The sequence below is a fragment of the Ailuropoda melanoleuca genome, chromosome 7 (assembly GCF_002007445.2).
Source record: "Ailuropoda melanoleuca isolate Jingjing chromosome 7, ASM200744v2, whole genome shotgun sequence".
Lineage (NCBI taxonomy): Eukaryota > Metazoa > Chordata > Mammalia > Carnivora > Ursidae > Ailuropoda > Ailuropoda melanoleuca.
Window position 1 is genome coordinate 119646993 of NC_048224.1, and position 12680 is coordinate 119659672.

The 12680-nt window shown below is 38.9% G+C and overlaps 1 pseudogene; it reads right to left on the reverse strand.

Annotated features, from left to right (window-relative positions):
• The window catches only part of LOC100468932, a 59268-nt pseudogene that overhangs the window by 33388 nt on the left and 13200 nt on the right, over positions 1-12680 (reverse strand).

Consider the following 12680-nt stretch of genomic DNA (forward strand, 5'->3'; position numbering starts at 1 on the left):
CTCCTGGAGCTGCAAATATACCCGTAAAGTCTGGGAAGTTTATTTAGGCTCTTGCACAGAGCTCTAGAGGATACTAGACTTCTGGGTTTGGGTTTTAGGTCCAGGAAGGTGGCTTTATATTGACTGTTCAAATTTCGTTACTCTTTTCCTTGTTGTTGAATGAAATCCTATCTCAAAAAGAAAACTGTGGTTAGAATAAATAGCCTCTGGGAATTCATCTGGCTTTCCACAAATCTGTCTGAGGTGTCCTTTCTCCTTCGCTCTGTGAGCCCAATTTGGCTGAGGCTTGTTTTAAATCAGTTCCAATTGTAACAGTAGACAGTACAGATGCAGATTATGGGTGTTGCTGTGGACATCATTAATTACAAGATTTTTAACGGTCATCCTAATTACATAGGAACTTTCCATATTCTTCACATAAAGCCCTCAAATTTGCTAAGAAGCCCGCACTTGAGATTAGTGTTTGGAAATCAAAATAGGAACGAATGTGCTTGTAACACTATTAATGGAGTCATCTATGTGAGTCAAATCAGGGGCAGAGGCCCATCTAAAAATACCGGACAATCAGGGGAGCTAACTAATAAATAAATACTTAAGTAAGTGAAAGAAATCTATACCTTTTACTCCAGTCTCTTATAGGATAGCAAAGGATTTAATAAATAACACCCAGACCAGTTTATATCTGGTTTACTTTACATTCTCTTTGGTGTCTCATTTTCCAGGGCTCCTGCGTGGCTCAGTTGGCTAAGCATCTGACTCTTGATTTCAGCTCAGGTCATGATCTCAAGGTGGTGGAATCTAGCCCTGCATGGAGCTCTGAGCTCAGCAGGAAGTCTGCTGGAGATTTTCTCTCTCTCTCTTTCTCTATCTTATCCCCTCTCCCCCCACAAATAAATAAATAAATCTTAAAAAAAAAAAAAGAGTCTCTCATTTTCCAAACTTTCCCCACCATAAATACTCCACTTTGTTACGCCAGCCCAAGCCACTAGGACTCCTCTTCCTCTTCCTCCCTTCTCTCCACTCTAGGTCCATCTGTTATTCCCTCTTTCATGTCGGAGTATTATTTTGGTTCATTTTCTGATTTGCATGAGAAATGGGTGGATATGACAGGTTCTCCTACATGGAGGTGATGGGGTTTAGATATAAGTCAGGACCTGCATCAACTACTGTTACACAGTATTTAGCAACTTGAACGAGGAGAAAATTTTCTTTTTCTTTTCCTGCTTTATTGAAATATAATTGACATAGAACACTGTGTAAGTTTATGGTCTACAATGGAATGCTTTGCTATATGTATATATTGCAACACTATTGACAAGGGTGTTTTTTCTTCACCTTTTTTTTTTTTCCATTGGTGAGCACAATGAATAAGAAATTTAAAAGGTAGAGGAAACTATTCTATAAGAGAATGTGTGTGTAGGTACTTCAGCCTTGAAAATGGTAGAATTTATCACTAGTTAAAGTAAAAAAAGGACTTATTTATGAAAATATTCAAGGTTTTAGAGAAGAGGAAATACCTATGTGAAAGAAAAATGAGAGCTATACTAAAGGAAAAATAACAACAATGGAAGATGTTCTAGTCCTTTAAATACCGGGCTGGAAAAAAGCAAATATTTAGCTGTAAATTGTGAGCTTGGTATTAACAGTATGTTCAGGGAAGGTTCCAGAGAGTGAGCTGACTCAGTCAGATGATTACAGCGACATCTGAAAATTGAAAAAAACCAATAATGGAATCAACTGGGGAACCTCTCCCAAATGCATGAAGCATCTACCTAATATGTTTGCACCAATGAGGAAAATTTAAGCAAACAATAAATAGCATTTGTCAGGTTCTCTTCAGTGTGTTGGAGAAAACACAATTTGTGTGTGAAAGTGAGGGAGAATAAGGATAGCACGTTTAATGACAAAGCATGACTACGAAATGCATGGATTTATGTTTTAAGGGAAGTACTAAGAAGAAATGTACAAAAAGAAAGTCAAGGCTTAGCCCAGCTTTGTCCTAGATACTAAATCTACAATAAATAGGGCAACTATATAATTTATTTTCCAAACATGTACTCTTGTGAGAGTGAAAGATAGTTATATAAACATGATGAATATATGCTAGGATTGGCCTGGGCAAATGAATGTGTGGTCCATATAGTGACAGAGGCTGCATCTTATAATTAAATTATTATATAATTATTGTATAATTTAAGGATAATTAAATTATCCTTCTCAGTAAGGTATCAGTGTGTATGATTTGTACAAATAATACATATTTTTAGTAGTCAAATAATGAATTGACATATAGTTCCTATTATCTCCATCATGCAGAAAAGAGAAGGATGTTAGGAAGATGCATTTATGAAATGAGAAACACAGAGAAAAGAACTGTGCTGTGTGTCCAGTTTCTGTACTAAGGATAGGTCTACTAGGGAGATATGAGATAAAGAGAACACAGCATCTAAAAATAAAGGTGAAATAATGTTGATTGTAGGAGATAGACCTTGAAAACCCAAAAGCCATTAGACAGAGCAAGATGGGGTGAGAACACACCTGGGAGACTAAGTGACTAGAATGGTTAGTACGGTGAAGCCAAGAAAATTTCCAAGTGATCTTCTTACTATGGAAATGGTCTATAATACTCTGAACAGAAGGGGACTTATGGAGAATGAATCAACCATGCTATCTGGATATAGATATTCCAAACTTTAAGTTGTAACTTCAGTTTCATTATAGCTTATAAGAAAAAAAAATGGAAACACTACTACAGTGAGCACAAACATCAAATGAAGATGTATCCAATTTCAAAAGGCCAATCACTGAAATGAAAGTGACATTTTGAAGGAAATAAAAACAAAACCAGATAAAGAATTAGATCATTTTCACACACCTGAAAAGTAGACAGTTTCATTAAAATAACTTGTCTATGTTATTTCTGATTCTCACCATGATAAGCTTATACTCCAGGTGATGGTCAATTACAAGATTCCTTGGAATTTCATTATTAGTACTTGGGTTTTCATTAGTTTCAGTCTTCTTGGAATTTATGGGTAGAGGGAATGAGAATACACAAGTTATAAGAATCACTTTGCATATAAGATGGGCAAAACTGTCATTAATCGAGTTAATTATGTTATTATTGAAGAACAAATTAAAATAAATGTCATTAAAGATGTTGTCAATAGGCTAAGATGTTCAGCAGTTAAGAAATTTCTAGTAGCACCAATGACTTATGACTGTATTTATGATATCAGAAAAGGTATGGATAACAACTGAAATATTTATTTGGGTAGTCAGTCATCCAGTAGACAGACTATCTGAAAGCCCCAGATCAGTAGAAATCAACATAGATAATTGCTAGAGATCTATTATTATTGCCAATTGTTCACCTCTCACCTCTCTGCAAAAAAAATTTATATTCTCTCCCATTGCCATGAGACTTGTCACGTCCCTATTCCCTGGAGGAGGAATACACTTCCTCAACAAATTGACATTGTTTTTGGCCATTTGATTGGATTTGGCCAATGGACAATAAGCATACATGAATGATGTCACTTACAAATAAAAGTTCAAAGAGCCTTTTTCCTTTGCCATGAGAATAAACACGTTCCAAGAGGAAGCTCTCCTTCAGTGCAGAGCTAGAAATGAAGCAGTGACAAGAGCCAAGTTTCAGGTGTGAGACACTGTAAGGTGAGTTAGATGTAATGTGTATTTGTAAGACTCAGTGTAAGGTGCAACGTAAGCCAGTGAAGATTTGGGACCTTTTCCTTTTTTTTTTTTTTTTTTTTACCAGAGCAAAACTAACTCAAGTAAACTTCAAATGAGTGGTAGTTATGAGCAAGTTAATTGCAATTCAAAGGAAAAGGAATAAACATATTTTATTTTATAATTCTGTATTGATGTGGTGTTGCAAAATAAAAATCCAATAATGCATCCAGACTTATGAATAAGTATAGTGAGCCAGAAAGCTACCAAGTCTATCAGCCCTTAATGTCATAATGTGGAAATATCCACAAATATGGATTCCTAGCCAATGTTCTTTGTTCTCTTGTATTAAAAATTAAAAATTGGTTCTACTTCACGATATTTAAGAGAAGTTGTCAGTGCAAAGTTCTGTGCATTGAAGGTAGGCAGAGGACATGAAGAGTTCCAACAGAAGCCTTATCTAGGTATATGAACACATTCAAGAACAGAGCTATCTTCTGTTAATTGAGAATTTTGATGGTCTCTTGTTAATACCTGCCAACCAGAAACCATAGAAAGATTAGAAAATAACAATCTTGAAGCCATTTAGGAAAAATAAGTGCTAGTCTAACTTGGAGGAGCACATCTTTCTCAATGGGAAAATAAGCTGGACTTCAGACGTAAAGTATTAAGTTCAGCGACTTTTCATTAACAATCAGTTATAGAGAGAAAAGCATCAGCTAATATGGAAATTAGTGAAAGACCATAGTGAACTTTTGATTGGCCCCTTTAACATCTAATATAACTATTAACCTTCATGCAATAATAACTGCCAATATTATGTTCACTGTAATTAATTGCATGAGAGAGAAGACGCCTGTAGCATATGTCTGCTGAGGGCTTTGCAATGGGAAAACAAGGTGTAGATGGTCAAAGCCTATTTGCTGCAGGAAAGTACCATAGACCTAGAACTTGGTTAATGGTGGTGGTGGGAGTGGCAGCAAACTTCAAAACTAATCTTACTAACTCCGTCAATGGCTTAATCTGGGTAAAGTTTTAGAAGGACCAATCTGTAATAACTCTTGTCTAGTGGAAATCTGTATGAAACTATTGGAGAGGCTGTGGTCTGGCCAGGGGCACTGAGATCACATGAGGATACTGGCACGCCATCATAAATGCAATGCATTTCATCTGCAAGTTGGAAAACTTTGCCAGTTTTGATACAGGATAGATAGATAATAAAATACACTGATGGGAGTTAAAATTTGATGAAGACATAAGATTTCAGAAGTTAATGTCATTAAAATACCCAGGAAGGAAATCATGGATCCCGGGAATTCAGTAGGCTTGTGTCAGGAGGTGAGTTAGGTTCCCTGATGACTCTAAAAGTTTCTATGAATCTAGGGGTAAAATGCTATTTTTATTTGGTGAATCAATAATCAGTTTGCAACCCAAGATGGGTTGAGCACAGGGAGTAAGCTACAGGGTATAGCTTTAAAATCACAACAAAAGGAACAATACAAGTAACAAAAGGCATGAGGCATGATAAGACAAGTGGGTGGATAAGGAAACATTGACAGAGCAGCTATTTCATTGCATTAGAAGGAAGCCTAATGTTCCCAGGTTCTTTTAGGACAGTCCTCTATCACTAACGGGAATTAACTCTGGCCTTGCTTCAAAAAAAGAAGAACCCACAAACATGCCTTCATCCAGGCCAGCAGCAATCAATAATTAACCTTCAATTCCTCACAAGGAAAAAGGCTTGGGGTCTACAGACAGATTTTTGGACCCCAAATATTTTCATATTCAGGAATAAATGTAGGGAATGAAATCATCATGTGTATTAACAGCTGTGAGGCTGGGACGGGGAAGCAGACAGTCGAAAATGAGAAACTATCTATCTTCTGCAATTCACTGATTCTTACGAAAAATAAGAGGGGGAGAGGCTAGAGATGTCAAGACCCTGATAACACATCTAAACTATCTTCTTACTTATAAATTGGACCTGCTTTTTATTTTTATAATAGTAGTCGTTTCTCCAGAATGAGTGCAGGCTTTCCTCCCCAAAGATTAATCTATTAAGGTCACTGCAGAGATTCTAGCCTATGGACTTTCATACAGAAGACTTTTCTCTACAATTATTTATTTAAACAATGGGTCCACCTTTAGAGTAGAAAACTTAAGGGGATGGTTATATATATATGTGTGTGTATATATATATATATATATAAATTATATATTGCAGTGAACTGAAAGTAGTTGTGAAATTGGAAAGTAAAATCATCTGAAAAGGGAAGAGTTGACCCTTGAACAGCAGGGGTTTGAACTGTGCGAGTGCTCTTCTATGTGGATTTTTTTTTTATATATAGTACAGTACTTTAAATGTATTTTCTGAATAGTACTTTCTTTTCCTTATTTTACTGAAGAATCCAGTATATAATATATTATATAATACATATAACATACAAAATAAGTGTTAGTGGACTGTGTATGTTATCAGGAAGGCTTCTGGTCAACAGTAGGCTATTCATAGTTAAGTTTTGGGGGAGTCAAAATCCATGCAGAAATTTTCAACTGCGTGAGGGATCAGACTCTTAATGTCCACATTGTTCAAGTACCAACTGTACTTAGTTATACCATTCTGTTTTTAATGAAACCTAGAAAAATCATGCTATTCACTTTAGGAGCTATTTGGAAATCTCTCCTTCATTGTTCTTTATATATTCACAGGGCACGGAAAGTCTTATCAAGGAAAGTTCCCAAGGTGGCTACAAAAGCTATCCAAGAAAGAGTACCCATACAGACCCAGTTCAGGCCCTGAAAGAAGTCCGTCTTTGTAGCCCTGATGTCCTTAATACTTTTCAGTAACTTTAGCACCCTTGAAAAGCTACTGAATCCACTGAATTGATGATTATTTTCTCAATATATTAGAGCAGTATTCTTATACATATTATTTTTTTTTAAGATTTTATTTATTTATTTGACACAGCAAGAGAGCACAAGCAGGGGGAGTGGCAGGCAGAGGGAGAGAGAGAAGCAGGCTCCATGCTGATCAAGGAGCCAGTATGGGGGCTGATCCCAGGACTCCGGGATCATGACTTGAGCCGAAGGCAGATGCTTAACAGACTGAGTCACCCAGGCACCCCTCTTATACATATTTTTATACATTATAGGACTATATACACACACACACACACACACATATATATATATACACACACACTATTATACTAATATATGTATACATTAATATATATACACCATTATACTCAAGATATATATAAAAGAAATACAATAAATATTGACTGAATCAAAGAATTAATATTTATTCAAAATTGAAAGCAAAAAAAATTTATAAACTGGCCAAATAAAAATTAGACACAGCATTCTGGGAGAATAATATAATATAAATTGGAGTTTTGTGGGCCACAGAGATCGTGCTATCATTTCTGTGACCTACAAAACCTCCTTCTTTCCCTCCTTACCTCCCTATCTAATTTATCTCACATTTTCTACACCAATCTATGATTTTTCTGTTCTCCTCTTTTCTATCCTGCCCATTGGGGTTTACTTTGTTTTGATTTGTTATAAACTGCTAAAGAATGAAAGGTAACTCCAGGTTTATTGCCTTAGCAAGTGGACCCCAAATCTTGTTTTTACCTGTCCACAGCATTTGCTACCTCTGTTTCATTGCCTATCTACCTAGTGTTACCTCACGACCTCATTTCATTGTCTATGCCGAGAGATAGGATGGTGCTAGTGACCTGAAACTGAACTTCTGAGATTCTGGAACCTGCTGGGATCTCCCTTGTTCTTTTGGTATGTATGTGTCCCTGAACTATTTAAGGTGAGATTTGTACCTTCGTTTTCCAAATAAAGCAAATTAAAGTCTAATGGGATTTCACTATGAGAGAGCTTGAGAGGAACATTCTCTAAGTGACTTTAATGTTAACACTAGGAAAGTTTATTAAAATATAAAAAGAAGCAGATCTTTCTTTTCATATGTTATGTCCAAGAAATACCTGGGATATGCTATGCTTTTTTTTTTTTTTTTTTTTTTTTTTTTTTTTTTTTTACTGCAGGTACCTCTTTTATTGAACATCCCCTGAAGTGATAGAGTAATTCAAACTCCTTGTCCTAGGACTGCATGAGCGAGTATGACATGATATGAAAAGTGATCTGACTTTACCGGATGAAGGAATATAAATTAGAATACAAGTTTTAGGGAAGTTATATGTTTGTCTCAAACCCAGATGGCAAAGACAAATTTTTCTAGGAGAACCTGGGAGAAAAAAAAAATGACTTTAACAAATGTTGCTGGAATTTGGGATTTATAGCCCTTTAAAAATTCAAGAACTTAATTGTGAGTAAAGGAGACACCATTTTGCTGTCATCAAACAGTGCAGTCTAGTGAGAGAAACAGTTCTTAAAAATAAGTGTTATGCAGGACAAATGCGGTGTACTGTAAATGAAAAATCTAACTCAGTCTAGATAAATGTCCTCAGCATTTGCTTGAAAATAAAAACTTTGATCTTTTCATTGAAATCTAAAGGATGAGGGTTAGCTGACAAGAACAAAAAAAGAGAGAGAGAGAGAAGTCAGAATGGTTGGAGCAGAGGGAACAGTGTGTGTGATGGCTTAAGACAGGGAGTACTATTGCTCACCAGAGAAAAGGAAAGTCAGAGTGAAAGAAAGAAAAGAAAAATGTGAGAGATAAAGCTGAAGAGTGAAGAGCAGCGCAGATAATGGTGGACCTTGCACATGTTCAAAGCGGGGAAGCCAATGAAAACTTATGAACAAGAGAGATGCAGTCAGATTTGCATTGTTAAATAATGGATTTTCCTGGACTGTAGAGACAAGATCTGCAGAACAGAAAGAAAGTGGACCATTTAGAAGGGTGTTGCATTAATTCAGGGAACAGCAGATGATCGCTTGGATTAGGATCCTGGCAGAAAAGATGCTGAGAGATGCAGAGTCTGAGAGCTATTTAGGAGGCAAAATCGATAGAGCGTCAGACCTCCCTGATATGGGGATGAGAGATAGGAGAGTGTCTTGAACGATTCTCTGGTTTGCAACTTGTACAATTGGATGGATGCTGTTATCGTTCATTAAGATAGGAGCCATTAGAGGAAGACGCTACAAGTTCACCATCGAGCATGGAAACATACAAACAGGCAGTTAGCCAGATATATGGGGCTAGAATTCCAAAAGGCTGACATGCAAACACATATTTACATATTCCTAACAACGGAAGCCATGGGTATGATGTGAACCCTTAACGGAAAGACATTGAGTGGGCAATATCATATGACCAGTGACAAACCGCAAAGAAATTCAACAGTGAAGGATTAGATGGAAAAAAATGGACCATCCATGTGGTTGAGAAGGGAGGATTAGAGCCTAAGAGGAAAGCCAGAAGTGAGTGGTATCAAATAAACCAAAGCAATGTGCTGTCGCTTTTATGACTGTTGTTATGAATATTATTTTATTTAGAGGCAGTGATTTAATGTTAACTTAGACATAGTACAAAGTGCTTCTGAAATATCAGGTGAGGTGAAAGTGGGAAAGTATTCCCTGGACTCAGTGATATGAAGAACAGTGATGCAGAAAAGAAGAGCTAAGTAGAGGGGTGAGTAGCCAGGATGGAGTGGAGTGACGAATGAGAGCATGATAATGAAATCTCTTTTCTCTTCTCTTCTCTTCTCTTCTCTTCTCTTCTCTTCTCTTCTCTTCTCTTCACTTCTCTTCTCTTCTCTTCTCTTCTCTTCTCTTCTCTTCTCTTCTCTTCTCTTCTCTTTTTTTTATTTAAAGAAGTATTTAGAACACCTAAAACAAGGCAACATGATTCTTTCTTCTTGTCTTCGGGGGTGGGGTCCCTGGGTGGCTCCTCCGTTGCTGCTTTCTGAGACCGTGTTACCACCTCGGGGCTCCTCTGCAGCCACCCGTGCACCCCTCCTTCCCGCTCTCCTTGTCTTCAAGAGTAGATGCGCCTTCCTCATGGCTCTAATGGCTTTCTGTCGCTTCTTCAAGGTGTGTCTCCTCTGTCTCCATCAGGCCGCTCTCGTGCTCTTCCCGTTGCTCAGTCTTTGCAGCAGCTTGCTCTTCGCAGGAACCATGCCGCTCTGACTGCCCTCAGCTCGCTTTGCCACCTCCTTCTCCCTTTTCCCCTGCCTTTCTCGAGCCTGTCCCTCTGCCTGTGCAATTTCAGGGTCAATTTTTTCCATATCCACGTCTATTTTCAAACTGCACACACTTTTATGTTCGTTGTTCAAAGAATCTGTACTTTCCAGGAATTTCCTCTTCTTTTCCTGGTGTCGCTCCTCTATTTGAAGAAGTTCAGCCTCTAGTGTTTGCTGATGAGCCGTTAGGACTGGACCTGCTTTCTAGCTGTTGTGACAGCGGACCGAACATCTGGCACCGCACTCTCATTGAGGATTTCACTCATACGCGGTGGTTTCTCTGGAAGCTGACGGTGGCTGTATGCTTCCCTGACAGCGTCATTATAATCATCTGGATCTTCTGCTGAAGGCTCACGTGAGGTTCTCCTTTCTCCGTGCGACTTTCTCCTGTCTCTGTCCACTTTCTTCCTCCAAAGCAGCTTCTGTAGGACTTTCTGCATCTATGTAAGCAAAGTATGCAGGGGAATTATGATAGGCTTTTCTAGATTCATTGTACTCTCTTATCTGCATTTACATATTCTTGTTTTTTTCATTAGCGATCTCGCCACAGGCCACCGATAATCTTGCCAATCTCCCACAACATGAGGTCAGGGTTGGTCCCAGAACTGTCTGCTGTACCTCCCGTGGGGCATCAGTGGCTTACCTGTGGCCTTGGGTGTTTGGAATGGTAATATCAGAGGATGCTAAGATGGCTGTTGGTGACCGCGTTCCCTCCCAGCCTGTAGTTGTTGTAGGCGAGATGACTGTAAGGATTGTATCCCACAAAACCTGGTGTGCTGGGCATTTGTGTTTCAGGAGCTGGGGTGGGAGGTGGGGTGTAAGAGGGTCTTTTTGACCTTTTAGAAGATTTAGTTCTCAGTTCCTTAAGAATGAAACTGAGGAGGGCATAAAAAGTGCCCACAGCTTTACCTTCCTTTCCCTTTTGTGATGATGAAGAAATTTCTTACATTGGGTCCTGAAGGCGAGAATACAGGGCGGTAGTTGGGTAGTAAACTGACCTTGGAAAAAGGATTTTTTTTTTTTTTTTTTTTTTTTTTTTTTTGGGTTTGGGAATGCTTAAAAATTTTTCCATATAAATGAATGGTACTGGAGTTGCTTTTTTGTCTTATGCCATTTTGGCTAAGGGAAGGATTCCTAGGAATGCCCTCCTTTCGGATAGCGGGGAACACCTGCACTTGGAAAGGGCCAGGTTTTTCTGGGGAGGGTTGCTTCTTGGCAGAGCTGGACCATGGACTCCTCCGGGCCAACCGTCCTCTGTCCCTCCTTGCTGACCAGGCTGCCGAGGATAGGGACAACAGTGGATAATCTTTCTCTGATGCTTTATAATTCAATCCTCTCAGTACTTTGCTAAGCTTTTTAATTTCCCTCTTATTAAAATAAAAAGGAGGAGGATCCTGGATCCTTGAAGACCGATGCCTTTTTAGCTTTGCTTTGCGGTGACAGGGGGCTCTTGGCTACCTACAAAATGAGCGTCTTGGGGGAGCCAGTGAACGGACAATCACTGTTCTCCTAGGTCAGGCCGAGACCCTGGAGTCCGGCAGCCCTGGACCTTCTGGTCATTACCGTCGTGATGCCAAATGTTTTAGAGCAGTACCCAGGGAGATGCGAATGAAGGTGGGTGAGAGACACACAGGATCTTGGCAGGTGTTTGGCATATGGGGTAAGAGAGGCAGTGGAAAATCACATTAGGGGAAGGGGGGGGGCTTCTATTTTCACATCTGGGAGGAAACTGTCTTCCATAGCATCAAACTTCTTTCCAGGTCCTAGTTTTATAAATTGGCCCTACTGGATGGAAGGATAAAGGGCATTGTCAAGGGCATGGGCTCNGAGAGATGCAGTCAGATTTGCATTGTTAAATAATGGATTTTCCTGGACTGTAGAGACAAGATCTGCAGAACAGAAAGAAAGTGGACCATTTAGAAGGGTGTTGCATTAATTCAGGGAACAGCAGATGATCGCTTGGATTAGGATCCTGGCAGAAAAGATGCTGAGAGATGCAGAGTCTGAGAGCTATTTAGGAGGCAAAATCGATAGAGCGTCAGACCTCCCTGATATGGGGATGAGAGATAGGAGAGTGTCTTGAACGATTCTCTGGTTTGCAACTTGTACAATTGGATGGATGCTGTTATCGTTCATTAAGATAGGAGCCATTAGAGGAAGACGCTACAAGTTCACCATCGAGCATGGAAACATACAAACAGGCAGTTAGCCAGATATATGGGGCTAGAATTCCAAAAGGCTGACATGCAAACACATATTTACATATTCCTAACAACGGAAGCCATGGGTATGGTGTGAACCCTTAACGGAAAGACATTGAGTGGGCAATATCATATGACCAGTGACAAACCGCAAAGAAATTCAACAGTGAAGGATTAGATGGAAAAAAATGGACCATCCATGTGGTTGAGAAGGGAGGATTAGAGCCTAAGAGGAAAGCCAGAAGTGAGTGGTATCAAATAAACCAAAGCAATGTGCTGTCGCTTTTATGACTGTTGTTATGAATATTATTTTATTTAGAGGCAGTGATTTAATGTTAACTTAGACATAGTACAAAGTGCTTCTGAAATATCAGGTGAGGTGAAAGTGGGAAAGTATTCCCTGGACTCAGTGATATGAAGAACAGTGATGCAGAAAAGAAGAGCTAAGTAGAGGGGTGAGTAGCCAGGATGGAGTGGAGTGACGAATGAGAGCATGATAATGAAATCTCTTTTCTCTTCTCTTCTCTTCTCTTCTCTTCTCTTCTCTTCTCTTCTCTTCTCTTCACTTCTCTTCTCTTCTCTTCTCTTCTCTTCTCTTCTCTTCTCTTCTCTTCTCTTCTCTTCTCTTCTC